Here is a 23,342-nt window from a genome sequence, read left to right as displayed (position 1 = left end):
TGTAGAAAATTAAAGAAAATATTCAAGACCAATAAATATTTACCAAACATTTCTTACATGGTGAGCTATATATTTACAGAAAAAAAATCACTCAAAAAGTCCATTATTAAACATTTACATATACTGTCAGTTCTATGTACAGGTTTTAAGAGGAGCTCATACTACACAAGATCACTTTTTCTTGCCCTTACAATTCAGTTACATAATGAAAGCATTTCTCCTATTATTCCAGATGTTTTATAAACATGCTTTAACAATTGCTGTTAGACTGTAGGTATGTTATACTTTATTTTATTGGCAGTATCATAATTATTGAGATAATAGCAGCTTTTTGTGTAAAATTTTAAAATTATTTTAAATTATTTCTTATTGGTTCCAAGTATGAAATTACCAATTCAAATGGTACAAATAGTTTGAAGGCAAATGAAGCACAGTGCCAAATTGCTATGACAAAAGGTTTGTCTACGTTCCTCCAAGCAGGGCACACATTCAGAGGTGCTCTGGAGCTCTCCTGGTTGGCTCATGAAGTCTCTGAGTCTCTGATAAGTGTCTTCCCAACCAGTGTCAGTGGCATTGAACTGGTAGCTTGAACTTAACCACTGAAAGAGTATTTAGACTGTGGACATTAGACAAATGCTATAAATAGGTGCTTTCTCTGCCCGCCCCCCCCCCCACTGCTCTAGGGNTTGTGTGTGTATATATATATATATATATATATATATATATAAACATGTTTTCATTTGCTTGATTGCAAGTATAGTTAAATATTTTCATAATGAGCAGCTTTTCTGTTTTGTTTTGGATTTTTTTAAGGATTTTTATATGTTTATGTTTGTTTCTCATCAAGGAAGTCTTTGTATGTTATGTCTAGCTATCATCACTCATTTCTTTCTGGCCTTGGCTGTAGTTATTTCTATAAGTTTTTTCTATAAGTTTATAATATACTAACTTCTGAAAATGGACACGTTATTGTGAGTATCCCTGGATCATCCTTAACGCCTAGCACTATACTCCACATATGGTAAGTGCTCAATAATTACCTTGTAATTAAGTGGCAATAGTATTCAGTCTTGGATAACTTATTGTACCTACTTGCTTACACTAAGATTTCTCATATAGGAACATTTTTAGAAAATAGAAGCTGAATATCAAGTAAATGCATTATATTGCACATTTAAACGGTCTGAAAAGGCAGCTGATTTCATAGAGGAAGGTGCCAATACTCATTTATTACTAATTTATGAGAAATTATTTCTTAAAGGCTGAAAAATCCCATAAAAGATGCTTTATTGATAACTATGTATAAGCATTGAAGTTTTCTTTACCTTTGATTTGTTAACATCTAGTGACATTTAACTTATTTACATAAAGAATAAAAGAACAAGGACTTGCCTGAAGCAAAAAAAATAAAACACCACAAAACAAAAAGCCCATTGTGCTCCTCATTACATTACCTTCTAAAATCATGACAAAAGAAGCAGTAATGGAACGATGCGTACATGTCAAGGGAGGACAGGTTGGGAGCTGGTGGAGAGAAGAAGGGAGATGGGGAGGGAATTACCAAAAAAAGTTCCTGGGCATGTCTAGAATGGGAAGTTCCAGTCTCACCTGCTAAAGGTTCTTTTGGACTCCAGGTATTTTTGAAGTATCAGCTTTTGGAGCAAATCCCGCACTTGGACATTCATCCTAAAAAAGTAAAAGAAAAGAAAAGAAAAGAAAAGAAGATATCCTATGTGAGTCCAACTTCAGATGATGTGAAACAAGAACACTAGTACTTGAAAACAGGATGCCAGAGAGGAGGTCTGTGAACGCGGGGAAATTAAGGACAGAGGAAGTGGCAATGAAGGGGTTGAGGTCAGCAAAGAGCCACCGAGGAGCTCCCAATGGAACGTCTAGAATGGGAGAGTCCCTTTAAGGTCTAGGAGAACCTCCTATATTCCCATAGCCATCAGTTACCAGCAGGAACAGGTGCGCCTGTCCTGGGTGCTGCTGTGACTGGGGGTGTTTTCCCTGGGTTGGCCACTGCCTCAGGTTCTGATGACATGAAACTCCTGATTACTTAGAAATGTTCCCCTTCTGTTTTCTACTTCTGTACATGGACTTCTCCCTTACCTTGCAGGGTGGCTCCTGCCCCTCCATTCCTTTGTCTCTGTCAGTACACACTTGTACACAGAGAGATCCACTTTTGTATTCTACTTTTCTATTTTCTCAAAAATGACACAACTGTTTAACCTGTTTAATTCCATTCCACACCTGGACCTGGGGAAGGTTATTTTCTATAACTCTCCCAATTGCCACCTCTTGTGACATTCTATGTTCGTAGACTCTGCTTTTCCAATAAAATCACACACCAGCAGATAATGTCTTGACCTTGGTCTTCTTTGTTAGCTTGATGTAATGAGAAATAAAGCTAGGGGCTTAATTATCAACTAAAGGACAGCAAAGGGAAAAAAAGTTTTATTTGGCAAATGGGATAGAAATAAAGCTTGGGGGATCTGTTGGATTCAATTCTATTCAATTGACACCACCCAAAGTTATTTTCTAACTCTCTGCAAAGCAGATTAGGTACCTTCAATCATGTATTCATGCTCTAGGAATGTTCAGTTAAGAACAAGTGATATGTGCCATATGCGGTGGCACATGCCTGAAATCCCAGCAGCTTGGGAGGCTGAGGCAGGAGGATTACGAGTTCAAAGTCAGCCTCAGGAAAAGTGAGGCAAGGCGCTAAGCAACTCAGTGAGATCCTGTCTCTAAATAAAATACAAAATAGGGCTGGGGATGTGGCTAAGTGGTCAAGTGCCCCTGAGTTCAATCCCTGTTACTCCCTGCCTCCAGAAAAAAAAAGAACAAATGATACTATTTCAGATATATCAGATATATATCTTATAGGGAGTAATTTATAGCTCTGGATACAGCATGCTAAAGTGTGGCATGGGTGGATAGAATGGAATTGATTTACTGTTAATCTTAACACACTCAATTTATACTAAATAAGCAAACATTTGTTTCTTTTGCTGAATGTTATAGTAGGGATGACTTCATAAAGACTTATATTCAGTAATACATTTTATTTTTGGCATTGTTTTCCTTCTGTACAGTATGCCTCAGTCATTGGGATTAGTGTCCACTACTACAACAGAAACAAGACAATATAAAATGGCAATAGCCTAAACAAGAAAGAAATTTAATTTTATCTTGTAAACTAATTCTAGAGGTTTTTATTTCGGGGCTTGTGCAGTAGCTTCATGATATCAGCATGGATAGGAGTTCCTATCTTTCTCCTCTACAAATTCAGTGCCCAGTTTCTATCATGACCAACATGGATGCCAGAAATCCCGCCATTTTGCCCACATTCTAGGATAAGAGCAAGAGGCAGCAAAGGAGGACAAGAAACGCTTAGCCACTTGCCTTTGCCATTTGAAGGAGCTCTTTGAGGGAACAGCCATGAAAATGTGACCTTACTGGGCTGCATGAGAAGAAAGAGAATCCAGAGGAAAGTGTACATCTGAAACCTGGAATTCTGTGGTTAAGAAAGGAGAGCATCCATCTGTTGAGGGAAAAGAAAGTCTCTTCCCAGGCCTTTTCCAGCTGCTTTTCATTTTAAATAATGGAATTGGGAATCTAGTGTTAATGTGTTATTATGATGTAACTTGAAGTGGGAAATGTAGGACTAAGACTACATTTTTAGGCTCAGTTTAGTTCAAGTGTTATCAAGCACCATATTGTACAAGGTCCTAGGGATATAATTAAGATATCCTCTCTCCTATGGAGTTCCTAGAGTGCACTGGTAAAATAAAGAAAAAAAATGTTTCAAAGGGTGGAATAAACCCAGTAATAGAGGTTCACATGTTTATCTAAGTACTTTCTGGTCCATCTATTTATATGAAAGAATTCTTATAGTAATGAGCATTTGAATTGTGGTATTTTTCTTGCAATTTGTTCATTATAAGGACAAAACTATGTGAAAAAGAAAATTTTAAGAGAACATAGAGATAACTCAGGTCTTAGAAATATTCTCTTGGCATTCTCAATACTCATTTTCTATGAATGTCGGAGAAGATGAAGAATGTAGGTATTGTATTTCTTATGCTTGAATGAAGTAATCTCTTTTTAGACCTCTCTTGGCAAGTCTCAGATTAATTCATGCCTTAGATTACCAACAGTTATTTACAGTTTCAATTATAAATGATTAGATTTCTTTACCTCAGGAGTTTGTGAAACATTCAGATGACACCTCAATTTTAGCTTTCACACCTAATAATGAAAAGACAATTTCTCACATTCAATTTATGTTTGGCATAATATTGTTTCTTGTTAAAAATCACTAAATAATTTTATCTGTTTATGATTATATGTACTTTCTCCAAGTGTCATTAAAGTATGGGTTACGGTTACAGACATCATCACAAGATATTGTAAAACAGTGATTCAAGGTCAAGCATGCAATCAAGATTTAACTTGACTGAATAATTGAGCATCAATACCTTGTTACTTACATTTCAAATTCAAATGAATAAAAGCTGTAGCTAGCAGTTTTCTACAGCATTTATTAATACTTAGAAGGATGCCATGATTTTTAAAAATAAAAACATTCACATGTAGTCATCATTATTCACATGTTCTATTTGATATCTTTGGAAATCAGAAAAATGGAAGATAGAAGAAAAATTGTATAAGTACCTTTACAAAATTTCTTTTTTTACAAAGTACTGTGTATTAGACGACTGTTTAAATCATTAAATTCCTAACTTATAGGAAATATAAAGAAGACAGAAAACTGGAAGGATCTATAATCTTATTAATAGTTGCATATTTAAAATACAGATTTTGAAATATAATTCTTAATTTAAGAATCATTCTAATTAAAATTTTTGTTTCTGGAATTAATATTTTTCTCTCCCATAAACACACTTTTAATTATTATTTTTGTTTTTTAAGGCCCAGGTAAAGCCTAACAAATATATATGAAAGTAAACAAAAGTATAATTTATTACAAAGTGAATATGCTTGGGTAACTAGCACCAAGGTCAAGAAATAGAAGAACACTGTCCTACTCAGAGGTCTGCCTTCCAAATGAGCACCCTCTGCTTCTTTCCAAAAGATAATGGCTATTCTAATGTCTCAAATTGCAATCTAATTGATCTGTTTTTTAACTTTATAGTAACAGAATCACAGTCTTTATTTGTGTGTGTGGCTTCCTTGCCACAATATTATGTGTATGAGACTGACACATTGTGTTCTGATAATCTGAAGGCCATTTGTACACTCTGATTTATAGTATCCTAATGTAGGACTGTAACAACTGGTGAAAGTCTTAGTTAACTATCTCTTCAAATATTACTTCTGTCTCTTTACCTCTGTTCTCTCCAATTAAACATCCAACAGACATTTCACCTTTTTATTGTATCTTTCATGTGTTCTGTACTCTTTTCTATAAATTACATTCATGTACCTCTTCGTGCTTTAAGTGGCTTATTTTCTTCTCACTTATCTTCCAGTTTACTAATTCTTTCCTTGATTGTATCTAATTTGCTATTTAATCTAGCCATTGAATTTTGCATCTTGTTTGCTGTGCTTTTCAATTAAAGTTTCTATTTCTTTTATTTCATAGGTTTTGTTTTTTTGCTTTCTAAATCAAAACTCTTAGTCATGTCTTCTAATTTTTGGAGCTGAAGTATATACACTTACAATGGTTCCTGCTCCATAGTATGCCTCATAAAGTATTGGCTATTGCTATCATCTTGTAAATTGGGAGATAATTTTATAACTCTTTGTTTTCATATTGATTTCTTTTTATAATTATTATTTCATTAAGAAAAAGATAGTGGTTTAGTAGAGAAAAAATGATTATCCATTCAAATGTAATATTCAATTGAATACTATAGAATAGTGTAATGGATTTGGGAATTCTAGCATTTTCATATTTCTGAGTTTAGCTAGTGATGCAGCTTAGTGGTACAGCACTTGCTTAGCATTTGCAGGCCCTGGGTTCAGTTCATAGAATTGCATAAAAAAGGACAAGAAAAAGTAAGAAAAAGAAGAAAGAAAAAAGAACAATAACATAAAAATGTATTCTCTAAATTCAAAATCTATAGGAGCATGATATTTCAAAAAGAATTGAAGAATGTTTTAAACAGAACTACTGTTTTTTAACAATAATTTTTATTAAAAAAACATAACTAGAAAATTTTGATATTAAAACAAATGAGTTTTGGGATATTTTAAATATTGAATTTAGCAATGACTGAAAAACTAGCAGGATTAATGAGGTGATTAATCAGTATTTTTATCTTAATAAAAATTTAAAATGATACTTCAGAAGTATAAAATGACAAATTTTAACATATAAAAGTAAGAATTTTCTACAGGTCAAGAAGTACATTGAAATATTAAAAAAAAACTTTTTTGCAAGGTATATGATAGAATAAGTTTAATTATCTCTAAAGCAAAAGCAACAAAAACAAAAGAAAACCCCAAAACAAATTCCTACAAGTAGGAAACAAAAGGGAAAAGCAAAAAGTACTTGTTACAAAACTTTGAAAAGATAAAAATTGTCAGCCATAGAAATAGAAAGAAAACTGAAAAATAAATGTATGAAAAAATGGTTTATTTAAAAGAAATTAAAATAAAATATCAATGATATTTCATTTCTAGTAAAAAATTTAGACTGAAAAAAAACAATTATTTAGAGAATAAAAAATGATTTTTATACATTGTTCTTAGAACTCAAACTACCACAATTTTTGTAGTGTAACCTGACATTATCTATAAATACTAACTGTATACATTCCCTTGGACATAGCAGTACATATTTGGGTCTCTGTCTTAAGGACATTAACCACAATATATATGAGTAAAAAGAAAAGGATATGTAACTCAGCATTGTATTCTAGTAGAAAACTTGCAAATGAATTAAAATGTTGACCCATTAAAGGGAAAAATTTTAAGAAATTATGGTATTGTTACTATCCAGATCGTAGTATATTGTGTAAATGGTAACAACATCAGCATCCATGAGCTATTACTAAAAGGCGATAAGAGCAAGACAAAGAATAATTTTTAAAACAAAACATCATAGTTTTGTAAAAATAACAATAGCCACAACACATTCTGATACCTAGGAAAACATTTTTTTGTCTGTTTGTATTAAGAGGAATGTATGGCTAACTAAATGCAGAGAAGGCTAAGAGAAGGCAAGATCTGTCATTTTTTTTTTCTTTACATAGTTATGTTGTTTTCTATGTTAAAATGGGCATGTGGGCTTTTTTTTTTAATTTGAAAGTAAATTCTTGTAAATCATACTAGGAATAAACGCAACAAATTTAAAAGCAAAAATTTTCAACTAATCAAGGATTTTGCAACGTGTAATAAGGAAGGATAATTTTCTTTTGTAAGGATAAGATTATTTAAATTGTGAGCCATATTAATTCATTAATTATGACTGAAAAACACTGTTTTATACTACAAATTTTGATCAACTATTTATTTTATATATATATATTTACATATATAAATTTATATTTATATATTATAAATATATACATATATTATATATCATATATATTTATAATATATTAAAATATATGTATATTCATATATAATATATATTTATAATACATATACTACATATTATATGTCTTATATATCTATAATATATATAAATATATGTATATTTATGTATAATATATATTTATAATATATAAATATGTAAACATATTATATATTATATATTTATAATATATAAATATATGTATATTTAGTATATTTATAATATATTTATATATTTATAATATATTTATATATTTATAATATAAATCTAAAATTATATACATAAATTCATATATGTAAATATATTTATATATAAAATAAATAGTTGATCAAAATTTGTACTATATAACAGTGTGTCAGATGTGATTAATGAGTTAATATGGCTCACAATTTAAATAATCTTATCCTTATAAAAGAAAACTTCATATTATATATTTATTATATATAATATATATACTTTTACATATATTATATATATACAGGTACTATATTACATGCTGAAAAGAATTGTCTTTGTATTTTGAGTCTTAAGACTTGCAAACATGTCATATTATTCTTAACTCCATTCCTTAAAGACTTGAATAAAAATATTTTATTAATTTTTACATGACTATTTATTAAAAGCTTTTTGAAGTACTCCATCTGATTTAATCATACAATTTCTATTTTTATTGCAATATTCTTTTAGGTTTAAAAATAATAACCAGTTCATATTTAGCAATGAGTAGTATTAGGGCAACTGGGCAGAGAGAACTCAACCAATATTGAGAGATCAGAATATTTGAACAACTAAAATGGTTGAGATTAATTTTTTAAAAATATAGTAGTTAACATGGAAGTGTAAAAGAATAAAATTATGTTATGTGCATGCGTGAACAAAGTTCACTATTATGTCTAATTATAAGGTACCAATAAAGAATGATGTTAAAATAAATAAATGAGTACAATTTTAATATCAGTCCTTAAAAAGAAGAAAAAGAAATAATTGTTCTGAAGAGTAAAAGATGAGGTTAAGGTAAAATAACACTAAATACATTCCATATTCTGTGGATACTTAACACTTTACTTGTGCTCTTTTAGAAACTGGATTTATTTGTTGATTTATTTCTGGAAAACGTAGCATGAAATTGTTGAGTAGTTAATTCCCAAATTCAATATTTTTTCTTAGCTCCAGTTTATTTAATATTGTTCACAAGCCTGGATGTTTTTACATTACCATGTTACTTGTACTTGTCTTTGGCAAGAAATAAAGAGATGTCCACCTTCATATTATTAAGTGTATTCTTTTCCGTGAATGGAAAGGTTGTGCTTAGACACCATCTGTAATCATCGGAAGTCTTAGGAAGCTTACTTATGCCAAACTTGGAGGCAAAAGGAAGAACAAGAGAGAAATAAATAGCAGTAAACTAGCAGTCAATGAACATGGGACAGTGTCCCTTATATCACTTACTTTATCTTTATTTCACTTTCCTAATTTTCAAAATGGAGTGATTAATGAGTTGGACTTCAAGTTATGTTTCAGCTCCAAAATTTTATAAAGATCTGCTTTCTTGAAGACTGAATCCTACTTAAGCTCAAGAACTTGACATTTACAGTCAGTTATTTAAATGATTCTTCTCACAACCGACTATGCCATATTTACTAATTAGCCTGGAATTGACAACCATCTTCTCAAAAACAAGTGATGTAGGAGTCGTTCTTTGCCAGTAAGAAAATCCTAGGCCCACGGGATATACCATAACACCTGTCTTCAAAGACAGTCTTCTACTAGTTTCCAGGAAGGAATCAAAGGAGCTCTTCTACACACAAGGTCATGAGTAAGTATCTCTGCTCATCAACTTTCTTGGGGCATGGGCAGAAGTGTTCCTCTATTATCATGGGTAACCTCTTGGGATTTTGGAGCAAGGAGCTCCGTGTCTACTTCCCATACACATGTTGTTCTTTCTTGAGATTTCAAAAACTTTATTCTTTCTGTAGACTATTTAGGAATTTCATTTTATTTTTGTTACTCTGTAAAACTGTCAGTACTCACTGTGTACCTAAAGGAACTCTCCTTCAAAAATTTGACTCTTACAGATTGCAATCATTCATCATGGTAACCACACATTTATTCAGTCACTTATTCCTTTTCTTTTTTAAAAAAATATTTATTTTTTAGCTTAGTTGACACAAAACCTTTATTTTATTTATTTTTATGTGGTGCTGAGGATCGAACCCAGGGCCTTGTACGTGCTAGGCGAGTGCTCTACCACTGAGCCACAACCCCAAACCAACTTATTCCTTTTCTTACTCAACTCCTAGCATACTTCTTTGAGGGAGCAACTAGCTCTCTCACAGTGCTCCTGCTAAATGGCTTCTACTCAGTACCTCAAATATGCTGAGCTCCTCTGTGCCTGAAGCCATCCCATGTGGTTCCACCAGTCCAGTTCACAAGGTTTGCTCCTTCGCAACTTGAGGGCTGCATATTCAGAGAGGGCCTCCATGACCACCTTAAGCAAGCCAGTTTAACTTTATTCCTACAACAACTTAGGTCTTCTATATTATTGTTTGCCTTTTGGGAGAATCCTATCAGTTTGTGAACAGAAAGCCTGCCTAGTTGGTATCTGACACTAAAGTGCTCATTCATGGAAGCAGAATTGGTCATTTGCTTGTCCCAAGTCTTTGAAATCATCACATGAAAAATGTTCAAAGGAGCAGTGTTTGGTTGTTTCAAAGCTCTGCCAAGGGTCTTTGTGACTATAAATAGTTGGGTCTTTTCTTCTTTCTTCAGAGACTTTGAACTCCCTCTCCTCCTGTTCCCAAATTAACTTCAATAACTTCAGGAGAACAGTAGATACGTTAGTTTGTTTGAGTTTGCACAACAAAATACCGCAGACTGGTTTCAAGGACAGTCTTTCTCACAACTCTGGAGGCTGGAAATCCAAGATCAAGGTGTTGGCAGATTCCGTTGTTGGTGAGAGCCCTCTTCCTGGCTTGCAGAAGGCTGGGAGCCTTCTTTCTGTGTCACATGGTGAAGACAGGAAGTCCCGGTTTCTCCTCCTCTTCTTCTGAAGGTTTACCCCCATCCTGGGGCTGCTCCCTCATGGTCCCACCTAAACCAGGTTACCCAAAGCCCCATCTCCTGATACCATCACATTGGGTGTTAGCATTTCAACACAGGAATTTTGAGGAGACATAAACTCTCAGAGTCTGCTCTGGGCTGCTATAATAGAGTACCAGAGACTGGATAATGTATAAAGTAAACAAATGCATTAGCTCAGGGTTCTGGAGCCTGGCAAGTCTAAAATGAAGGAGACATCTCTGCTGAGGGCCTTCTTGCTGTGTCATCACATGGCAGAAGGTGAGATGGTCAGAGAAGGACAGAGAGAAAGGGTTTGGGGACCAAGCTTGCTATTTTGTAATGAGCCCACACCCACTATAATGACAGAAACCATTCATTGTGACAGAGCCCTCGTAGCCTTGCAGTAGGCCCCAGTTCCCAACACTGTTGCATGGGGAATGTATTTTCCAACACATGCTTTAGGGTAGATACATTCAAATACAGCCCACATGTTCAATCCACAACTTTAGGCTCCTTATCTTCCAGCCTGTGCCCACCTTCAAAACCATCAACTATGGCCATAGCAATGACTTTTGCCTTTTGAACTTGGTTGCCCTTTCTGTAACCTTGATCACTTTTTGAACATTCTTTTGAAGCACGGTATCTAACCATAATGCATAGGTAGAAAATTTATTTTCCTCAATTTCTGAGGTATCTCTAAACATTTTCTTCCTACAGCTTTCCCATGAATGTTCTTGTAACTTTCCATATAGAGATATTTTTAATACCTGGCATTCTCAAGGGCAAAGAGGAAAAAAAGATACTTGCTTTTTTATATCAGGTGTCAATCTCCAAATATCTCAATGGCTTATTCTAACCAGGGCTCAAGAGCTTCTTCCTCTTGCATAAGTCTCTGCACTTGAATGACCTCCAGGTTTCCATGAAAGGTCAAACAATATAGACTACTCTGTCCATTCCATTAGACAGATCTGTTTCACAGATACCATGCTTTAGGGAGGAATGGCAATTTGTAAGACTTGGGCCACTCTTATATAGATAGGGTCTCCTTCTTTCTTTAAGATTGAGGTTGAATTTAAAAAAAATCAATTCCAGAGTCAGTGTTTGAGAATTATTCTCTAGACATTCTTCTTCAACAAGAACTCCCTAGAGACTGCAAAGGAATCAGCATTTTCAACATACTGTGTCAAAGCTGCTGTGGTAAGATTCCCACTTGAACTTCTAGCCAAGCACTTTATGTCTAAGTAGAAGCTTTGAAGAAGCAGCTGGAGAATCCTCACTTCTAGCATTTTCTCAGACTCTGGCATTTCCCCAACCTGCACTGATCTTCGATAACCTAAGTAAAAACTTTCACATCCGTCCTCAAAAATGCCATGGTTATTATTACAAAACACACATTGCATCTATTTGTAGATGCAATTAATGACAGATTAGAATTAATGACAGTCTATAGTTGAATTCGGTTATCAATCTTTGAACTTTTCACTGACTTATTGAGAAAACCTGAAACTGGTGAAAAACAAAATCTTGCAATTTTTTTTTTAAATTTTCTTCCCTGTTACCTTTTAATGAGATTTTAACAGATCTAGAATTTCCTGTCACTTTTTTTATGGGGGAAAAAAAAAGTTCAGTCTGTTCTAGACCAGTTTAGAATTTCGGTTTTCTTTCTGATTTAAATTCTTTTCTTCTCCCCTCACTAAGCCTTAAGTAGGGAAAACTCTAATCCTGAGATAGTATCTCCTTTCTCTCAGAAAGTAAAAAGACAAAAAAAAAAAAAAACATTCAAAACAGCAAAAGTTGCCCAACAAAATTTGAATTTCAGATAAACAGCAAATATTTTAAATGTAAGTGAATTCCAAATATTGCACATGACATGTTTAGACTAAATTTTCTTTTTGTTTATTTGGAATTCAAATGTAAGTGGGCATCTTGTATTTTATCTGACACCCTGTTCTTAACAGCCTCCGGATCCCCCTGGGTGTTGGAGCTAGGAAAAAGGAAAAAAAGAAGAAATAAATGTCTTGCATAACTGAGCAAATGAGTACAAACAATTTCCTCTTGCTTGCTTCTCTGAGTTCTGCTTTGTTGCCCTAAGTTACAGAAGCTCAAATGGGGGCTTTCTCCTGGGGGTGCATATAAAGTCTTGGGAGGCTCTGCAGAGGCTTTCCAGTGCCCAGTTTCTTTCCCAGGGAATGTGTGACTTCTGTTGAGTCCTCTCAGCTTCTTCTCTAGAAGGAACATAGAGGGCAGTTCAGCAAGTCTACTGCATAAGAATAAGCAGAAGTTCAAGTGCATTTGTGAACCTTGTCTCCACTTTTGGTTGACAGCCACCACTATCTCTTTGAATAGTTTCGTTGATGACTTCCCTTAACACCCACTTGGTTTGGGTGGATATCAGTTTGGGTGAAAATAAAAGACAGACATTACATTTAAAAATGAGTCAATATGAGGAAAGGTTTAAAAACTTTTAAAAGAAAATTATCTAAAAAGGTGTGGGAAGGATATAGAAATAATGTAATTCCCCAGATCTCTTAACAGCAGAGTGCAGTGATTATCACTAAGACTGAAATGGTAGGGGGCAGTGGTTACTAGAGATGGAGATGGAGAGAGCTGTGTGGAAAGGTCCACCCAGCAGAAGCTGTGTCCTCAACCTGATAGGTACTGCTCTCTCTTAGTGACGCTGGAACTCTCTCCTGCCTCCATCTACTGCCAGTTTACCCAACAAGTGGCACCCAAAAGGAGCCAGAAGGCAAGAGAACCCACCGATGCAGTCGAGATGGGCCAACTTCTGGGGAGAAGAGCACATAACATTCCCTCCTATATCACGACTCTGCGTTCTTATGCATTCTCCCTGAATTTTTTTTTTAGTCTGTTTACATGAGGCTGAGAAGTTGGGGTAAGGAGTACAATGTTTAGGGTCTTGTGTGGATGTGTTTGTTGGCATTCGCTGGAATGTGAGTGATGTTTAGCATCTATCACAGACAACTTTGGAAGCCTTGTAGCAATATCAAAAGTATTGGAACACTCCCATTCAGCATCTTGATTTAGGTATCAGTGACAGAAAATTATTAGTGATATATCAAGAGGCGATAGAGGTTTTGTGGAGCTTGAAGCTTATACAGTTTTGTAAAACCTCTTTGAGGAAAATGATGCAGAAGTATGAACACAAATTTACATATGAAAGAGTCCATGATAAGGAAATAGAAAACCACAACCAATTGTAAAGCATTGCTAATTTAAAAAAAAAATCACAAAATCTCCCTAACACGAAGATACCTCTTTTCTCTGCATATTCTCTGAACACCTCTTTCTATGAGCAAGGTTATATAATGTTTTCTATAAAATAACATTGGTGTTCTCCTCCATCCCATCTAAATATCTGTTAGAATAGTATGGCCTGAACTTGATCCTCCTGCCTCTGGAATGGCTCATTGAAATTTGCTTTGATCTATATATAGTTTCACTACTTATTAATCCTATCAACTTTTAGCATTGCTATAAAATTTACAAAAATCTCTACACTACGATTACTGTACACATACTTATTTGTCAAGTATACTCAGTTCCTTTTGACTAGGTATCCATTTGAATCGATTCTCTGACTATTTTTGGCTCTGGGCAGTTCACATTTTGTTTCCTTGCTACCCATCAATGCTTTTACAGAATTTGCTCACACTGTGATCTGACCCTTGGGCCCATCTGATGGTGTCATGATACTGGTGCATCCACGTGATCGTATATCCTCAGAGGCCTGGTCCAGGTGGCCATAATGTAGTTGCACAGAAAAATGTCGAAAAACCTTAGAAATATATTTTACTAAGCCCAATATAAACATATCTCCTATTCAGTTTCCACTTTGCTAGATCCTTAACTGCCCACTTACTACTTCAACACCAAAGCAGAGATTGGGTTGGAGAGAGTTGATGGTCTCTAGTGGTTGGAGTTAAAATATCATCTTTGCTAAATTTTCAAAAATTCCCGGAAACGCTTCTTTAGACCCTCTTAGCACGCTGAGTGTCCCTGAAGCTCAAGCTTCATTTGCTTCATGAGAAACACATCTCTGCTTCCCAACACCGTTTATCTTGACACACACTAAATGCTTGCCTTGAGAATAGATACGGGCAGTGTCTTGAAGGCTCAGGTCTTCTGGTGATCCCCCAGGGTCTCCACCTCTGTAACTGTTGAGTCCTTTGGCTCCTTCTCCCCCAGCTTGAGGAAATATTTAGAAACCCAAAATCGTAAGTTTCCCTTTCCCTCCAGGAAACTTTATCCCCCAGGGAAATCAACATGTGCAACCAGATATTGGGATATACTACAAATATGGGAGCTGCAGCCTTCGGCTGATCAGAAAGCCAGATACTTTATAAATAAACCAGAGAAACTTCAGAATGACTGGGATTGAGATGCCTGGGACAGTCTCTCTGCTCACTTGAAAACCTTCAGGAATGTCAGAAATACATTGGCAGAAATTGTTCAGAAAACTCTGCATGCACGTGTTAATATTCATTTCATTTTTAATCATCTAGATGAAGAATTAAGTCTTGAAATTACTTTTGAACAACTGACAATTTTATTGTGAAGGCACTTGAATGAGCTGATCATGCTCGTAATTTTAAATGAAGCCGGAATTGGATGAACTTCAGATTAATACTCCTGTTTTTTCAATCTGGTAAATTATGGGTAGAATACCAAACTCAAAAAGACCTCTTTTTGGAATAAGAAAATAAAATATTCCTCATAACATTGAATTCTGCTGCTGCTTATTTTGTACTTTTGGTTGGCATTTTAAATAAAGATCACATATATACCTATGAGCTGTGTGCTGCATATGTGAAATGCATGTGAAGTCTTCTATTTTTTAGATGTTTTAACAAAAACAATATCACATCTCTGCCAGAAGTGAGTGGTCTTTCCCTGGAACCAGACATATTAGTGTGTTCAAATATTTATGACAGGGATTGAAGTTAGGTTGCTAGTACTTTAACTATGATTTGGGACAGATGCATATAAAATGAACTCTTTATGACCTGCCTACCAGGTTAAGCTCAGGTGATTTTTTGCTGTTATAGGAAAAGTACAAAACACAGTGCTCAGTTGAATGCTAGGAGAGAAACCAGGATGCAGGAAGTGCTTAGGGTTTATAAGAGCTAAGTTACCTACGATATAGGTAAGTCCAAAGGAAGTGGAGTTCATTCAGACACCTTGGAGAATGGAAACTACGGCGTCCATGCATAGTTTTGTTGTGTTTTACAATTTTGTTTCTCCGTATTTAAATTTAGTGACTCAATGATCTCCGCAGGGTAGGAAGAGTTCCTATTTCACACATTCACAGAGATATGAGGGAATTTTCTAAAAAAATTTGGGAGCCTTATCATTCTAATTATGCTCATTGAGTAGAATACAGTTTTCTAAAAGTAGTTTTCTTTAGCGCAATGCAGACTTCAGCAAATAATATCTTTGAAGACTTTTTATTGAGAAAAAAACAAAGGCAAACAAAGATATATACATTGGCAGTCTTGAATAAATCCATAGCAATAAAATGCAAGATGAAGATCTGCCCAAATGCAGGGCTCCTGTGTTTTCCGTCTTCTCCCTATTCTTTTCTACCTGAGTGTTATAATACTGACAAAGCTCACAGATGTTAGTAGTTACTGGATCCCTTTTTTCTCCAAAGTTCACTTTGATTTTCTGAGTGGATTCCACACAGTTAATATCAGGAAAAAAAAGGAATAAGAGATCTCCCTTTCTGGTCATTGTATTTACTTGCTTGTGATTTGTAACCCTATGAAATGTCCAAATTTGTGTTTGGTTTATAGACGTGAATAAAAATTTAAAATCGCATACAACATTAATTTTAGCTGTGTGACTTTAATTATCCACTCCAATATAGCATATATATAAACATATAATTAAGTATAACCATTATGTATATAAACTGACATTATTTTACCATATAACCATAAAATATTGGATTTCCATCTTACTGCTTTATGATGTGATATCCAAGTGGTAATAAGAAGATTATGGACTAAATATTTACTTTATTGGATTATTTGAATTTTAAAGAAAAAAAAATCCTTTTGCTTAAAAGTACTGTGGTCTTAACCTGTAGATACTTTTTAAACCATAAAAAAAGTAACACCCAAAGTTTCTCTGACAGCCGAAGATCAAGAGTGCATATCAAACTAAAAAAACAGACATAACATCTGAGTTTTCATTCTAACGAGTCATAGCCCATACTTCAGTTTATGTCTTTTCTAATCGATTCAGCACACCTGACTTTGAACAGCACATAATATAACCAGTTTGATGAAGTGTGACCTGTCCTAAGGTCACAGGATAAGTTTAAAAAGCTTGTACATGTGTCCCTAAGTCTAGGGTTTCAAACTTGGACACTGTTACTAGCAAACATATTTAAGAATAAAGTATCCAATTGCTGTGCAGTTTTAAGGTTTACGTGGCTGAAAATTTTGTTTGGGGAATAAATGGTAATACTAGAGGCAGAATCAATGCATATTCGTGATAGGAAAGAGTGTATTTTTGTAGAGCAGCAATGATTTTTGCATTTTGTTAATGAAACCCAAACCCTTTACTTTGAGATCTGGAGGTAAGTGGGGGAGTTGTGTTATTTCCTTTCTAGCCCTGAAAGTGTGTAAGTAAATAGTAAAGATCAATATCCTGAGAAGAAAAGCAACACAGTAGCACGGAGGTTTTCTCCTTATACTCCATTACTTGGATCTTTGGCTTCTCCTTTTAAGTGATGTTTTCCTTTAATATATCCTAACAGGAATTATCAAACTTATGTCAAACCAAGCACTGAGTGATGAGATAAAGCAGGACAGTTCCAGAAAGCACTGACGAGTTTACAAGCATACCATCCTTGATCGTTTGTCTTAGGAAATGAATTATTTGCATATTGCTAGCAAATTCCTGAGCAAGACGACCTCTGCATCTGTTCTGAAGTGCTCAGGAGGGAGGAGCAAAACATAATTTGATTTCCACTCTCCCTGACGCTTTCCTTTCCATTACAAAATCCATCTGAAAGAGAAAAAAAAAATATATATATATATATATATATATATTTAAAAGTTCTTGTTTGTGGCAGCGACTGCAGACACAGTGCCCATCTCCTCGCTGCATCCCACACAGTCGTCAAGCACCAGACCCAGGGGCATCCACTTGAATCAATCTTTAGTATTATTTGAAATAAATGATTTTTAATAAGTACATTATTCGTCCCTGGCACCTTGGTCTTCAGTGCTAAATCTCTCCCCTGTCTGAATTCATTTTCTACAACCACTGATGATCAGAGTTGATGTGGGAGGAGGTCGCGGTAAAGAAACACGCTTCATAAAAAGTGTGCCAGCATCCAGGCTTGGAAAACAAGTGTGATTTACTAAGATGGTATATTTACTTTTGTCTTCTAACATGTCTCCTTATTCACATAGCATTTCAAGTTGGGAGTAGATAGACAAAGATCAGGAAGAAAAGAGGAGAGGGAAAATTTGGCAGAAGTATTTATATCCTAATGATGGGACCAATAACCCAAAGTAACACCATCCTTGATCCTGCCTCCATGAGAAGATACTTACTTTTTCAAAATGACTTTAAAGAACTAGCTCAATTTTAAGGGCACCTGATTGAAAACTTATATGCAAAATTTTTATATTATCAATTTTTCCTTTCTTAATAGAGATTATGTTTATGTACAGATTAAGGAAATATTTATTAAGAAACATTCTAAGTGGGATAAATTCTAACTTCTCCTAGTAGTATAGCTTAAAAGTCTTAAAAGCAATAGAGCACTAATCTCCAGGATATATAAAGAACTCAAAAAACTTAACACCAAAAACAAAACAAAACAATAACCCACTCAATAAGTGGGCTAAGGAGCTGAACAGACACTTCACAGAAGAAGAAATACAATCAATGAACAAACATATGAACAAATGTTCATCATCTCTAGTAATTAGAGAAATGCAAATCAAAACTACTCTAAGATTTCGTCTCACCCTGGTCAGAATGGCCATTATCAAGAAAACAAGAAATAATAAGTGTTGGCAGGATGCGGGGAAAAAGGTACACTCATACATTGCTGGTGGAGCTGCAAATTGGTACAATCAGTATGGAGATACCTCAGAAAATTTGGAATGGATCCACCATTTGACCCAGCTATCCCACTTCTTGGTTTATACCCAAAGGACTTAAAATCAGCATACTACAGTGACACAGCCACATCAATGTTTATTACAGCTCAATTCACAACAGGTAAACTGTGGAACCAATCTAGATACCCTTCAGTAGATGAATGGATAAAGAAACTGTGGTAAATATACACAATGGAATATTACTCAGCCTTAAAGAAAAATGAAATTATGGCATTTGCAGGTAAACAGATGGAACTAGAAAACATCATGCTAAGTGAAATAAAATAATCCCCCCAAACCCCAAAGCTGAATGTTTTCTTTGATAAGTGGATGCTGATCCATACTGGGGCAGGGGGATAGGGAAGAATGAAGAAACTTTGGATTGTGTAGCGGAGAGGAAGGGGAGGGGCAGGGCTGTGGGGATGGGAAAGACGGTAGAATAAGACAGACATTATTACCCTATATACATGTAGGATTATACTACTTGATTATACTATTAATTTGGGATTAATAAGTGTTGTGCTGTGAATCAATACCTTTATGAGAATCATGAGATATTTTATTTATGTTACATCAGAGATTTTCAATGTGAAGTTATATAAAATTTTCCTGACACTGGATTTTTTAAAAATGATTTTTACTTTTTTTTACACAAATGGAGTACGACTTTTCATTTCTCTGGTTGTACATGATGTAGAGTCACACCATTTGTGCAAGGTGACTCTTCACCTTGTACAACCAGAATTAGAAGTTGTGCCCCATTTGTGTACAATATGTCAAAATGCATTCTTTTGTTAAAAAAAAATAGTGCTGTAGATTTGATTTTCAATTACAAAGAATGGATGCCACAGGTTTTTGATATAGAATGTGGTGATGAAATTCAATAATTTTCTTATAAATAATATTTTCCCAATCTTTAAAAAAAACATGGAATATTTAGGAATTTTTGATAAAAATTTCAACCAGGTTAATACATATCAACCCCTGCACTTTGCAGCTGATAAAATTGTGACCTAGGCAAGATTAATCATTTGCCTAATATCCCATTAACAATTCATTACCAAATGGGCACAAGGGCTATTCTTAACCTAACATATTCACTCTCTTGGGTAGGAATCTTTCTAGAATGTAAGACTCATATATTAATATGTATGCAATCAAAATCTAGTGTCAGCTCTGATAAATGGATGCTGATTCATAAAGGGCAGAGGGCAAGGGAAAAGGGAGGAACTATGGATTGAGCAGAGAGGAGGGGGGAGGGGAGGGGTAGTGTGCGAGGGGAAGATGGTAGAATGATATGGACATTATTACCTTATTATGAATGCACCAATGGTGTGACTCTACATCATGTACAACCAGAGAAATGAAAAGTCGTACTCCATTTGTGTGAAAAAAAAAATATTTTTTTAAAAAATCCAGTGTCAGGAAAATTTTATATAACTTCACATTGAAAATCTCTGATGTAACATAAATAAAATATCTCATGGTTCTCATAAAGCTATTGATTCAGAGCACAACACTTATTAATCCCAAAGTGGTTTATTACTCAAACAACATGGACTCCTTGTGTAACTATACACTCTATTATTTTGGTTCTCAGGCACACGGTGTACAATTTATTAAGGGACAGAAGGCATATGTTCACTGTTGAACTTCAGAGTTTTTATATGGAGGAAAAGAAATATGTTTCACACTTAGGCAATAATTATTATACTTAGGAATTTGCATCTGTAGTCATGTAGTTTTTATAATTTTGTCTGGTAAAGATTAATCATTCTTTATACACTGGGGTAAGTTCCAATGGCAAAGACGTGGTCTCCTTGATGCAGGCAACCTTAAAAGCGTACAATTTACCATAAATTGAGGCACTGTTTACCAAGAATCCAATAGAGAGAATAATAGATGTTCTGAAGCATACTTCCCAATACAAGGGGGAAAAAAATATCAAGAGGTCAGGGATTTTATAGATAGGTCAGAGATTGAAAAGAGATGGAATAAACCCAAGGAAGCTTCAGAAAATAGGTAGACCTTGAAATAAACAATTAGACATCAGATTCAATATGCTTTCAGGAAATTGTTTCAGAAGACATGTTTTCACTGAGACTCATGGTCACTAGGAAGCAAAGAAGCATCCTGGCTAAGGGCATGAGTTGGAGATTGGTGAGAAATGAGACCAGGGAATAGCACTTTATGGGAAGAGGATAGAACATTAAATATGTATACTCTGTATCTCTTCTGCATGGTTCCTCACTTCATAAGTTCTAAACAAAATACAAAACTGTGGACAGGAACATGATTATGGAATCTCCATAATTTAAAGAGTCTAACTGTAAAGTACAGATTATTTTAGTCATCCAAAGTTTTGTCATTATTAAATTCTTATTATATGCCAGAAACCAAGCACTGTACACATACAAACTCATTAAACACGATGATAATTCACTGGGGTAAGTTCCAATGCTCTTGTTGGGAGGACTAAAAGGACCAAGGAATGCTGAGCACTTAAGTGGACATAGCAGGGCCTCCCAAATGTCAGCAATAGTCGTCATTGTAATGAGATGCTCTGCAAATTAAAATGAGAATAAATTCATTCAAGATCTAATTACATCATTGTTGGAAGTGATATCACCACACTGAAAGAGTACATGAGTAGTCACAGCTGGAGTTATTTCTGAATCAAGCCTTATGTTAGTATCTGAAGATCAGAATAAGCCATTCTATAAATGTTGTAATGTTTTGTATTTGTGGGTTGTCTGTTCTCATTTGTTCATTGTCTTTGATGAGGTGCCTGTTATTACTGAACCTACATATATGCTATGAGTTTGGGTCTGGAGTGTTCCCTAAAGGTCGATTGAGGTCAAGTGTAAGACATTAAGTCATGGAGGGTATGCTCTCAAAGAAGATGACAGGATGCAATTCCTTTTCTCTTTTTCATCCTGGCCGTGAGGCGAATGGGCATCCTACTCTGTTACATGTTCACACCATGATGTAGAGTGCAGTCACAGGTTCTGAGCAACAGGTTGTAGACTAAAATCTCTGAATTATAAACCAAAATAAACCTTTTGTCTTTTTCAGTTTGTTTATTTCAGGCATTCGTTAACAGTAGTGGAAAGCTGACTAACACAATATGTCTTGAGAATTGATTTGTAATGAACATTTTTTTTTGCCACCTGATTTTTTTTAAAATAAATGTAGTATAAAATGTAGTATAAAAATCCATTGAATATAGTAAATTTTCAGATTCTGGTTGAATTTAGTTGATTCTTTTAAGAATTTTCACCCCTTGTCCACAGTAATGTTGAATGTTTCTCACTTTGCCAAGGGCTGAAACACTTCACCAAGCACTTCATTCTTCTAAACAGATTTTCAGAAATAGCTAGACCCAAGGTTCTCCAATATGTTGCAACAGGTGATGATTCTAAGAGGCTGAAAGTTAATGACTTTAGTTAAAACTGAAACTTGCTTCCACATTCCCCTGGTCTGTGATAAAAAGCAATTAGTGTAAAGTAAAATTGTTGTACTGACACTGATATCATATATGTAACTTGGTGCCTGTATCAGACGTAACTACTGAAGAAAAGGGCAAAAAATTAAGTCCTTGTGAATATTCACCCTAGGCAATCAGGAATAGAATTATAATTTGTATTAAATTCTGTGGGTTTTGATTAAAGTATAATTGTTACCTTAAAATTTTTAATTTTTTCTGGGCTTTAAAATACTATATTTACATATTGCAATTTAGTCCATTAAAAGAATTATTAATCAATAAGAGTAGCATGAAGCGATTTGCCAAATAAGCATAGAATTACTATTCTCCAGAAACCTGTAATTGGACAAATATAGGGATGTATTTTATGTGTATTTTTTTTAAATAGGAGAATGACACTAGTTTCTAACAAAAAAAATATTCTGAGAGACCACTGAAAGTTATTTTTGCAATGCATTTTACTCAACATGGTGCTGTATTTTTCTGTGAGGATTAGGCTGCAACTTTTACAGATAATTGTTGAAGATATATGTTAAACTGAAAAGTGTCATAAAAGTGGAGGAGTCTAGCTCTGATATTTTTCATATTACCCCTCCCCCCCCAAAAAAAAAGAAGAAAAAAAAGGGAAGAAAGAAAGAAAAGAGTTTGAAGTAGATTTTGAAAAATATTTAAGAGGCTAAAATAATGATCTCAATAAAAATGCAGGAATAACATATAGCTGTGCTGCTATAAACTGATAAACCTCCTTGGCCAGGCTCCAAGTGATACTCTTTCTGTGTAAGTTTTTTTTTTTTTTTTTGCTTAGGAAGATGCAATGTGCAATGTGCACATTGATATGTCAGGAAAATGAGCCCCTCCAGGATACTCTAACTTGGAGAGCATTATATGTGATCTACAAGATTGCATTTATTTATTTATTTGGTTATTTATTTATTTTGGCTTACTTAGGCCAAAATCACTGTTTTTTAGAACATACAGTCCAAAAACACTCCCCAAGTAACATTACTTATTTCTCCATTTTTATTTTAATTTCTTTCTTAGCGCAGAGAACTTGACTCAGATACTGTTGTTGTCACCCCTTCTTTTGACTTCCAGGGCTTAA

Source organism: Marmota marmota, unplaced genomic scaffold (genome assembly GCF_001458135.2).
Source record: "Marmota marmota marmota unplaced genomic scaffold, marMar, whole genome shotgun sequence".
Classification (NCBI taxonomy): domain Eukaryota; kingdom Metazoa; phylum Chordata; class Mammalia; order Rodentia; family Sciuridae; genus Marmota; species Marmota marmota.
The sequence above is the reverse complement of the archived record's forward strand: the minus strand, read 5'-3'. Positions refer to the sequence as shown.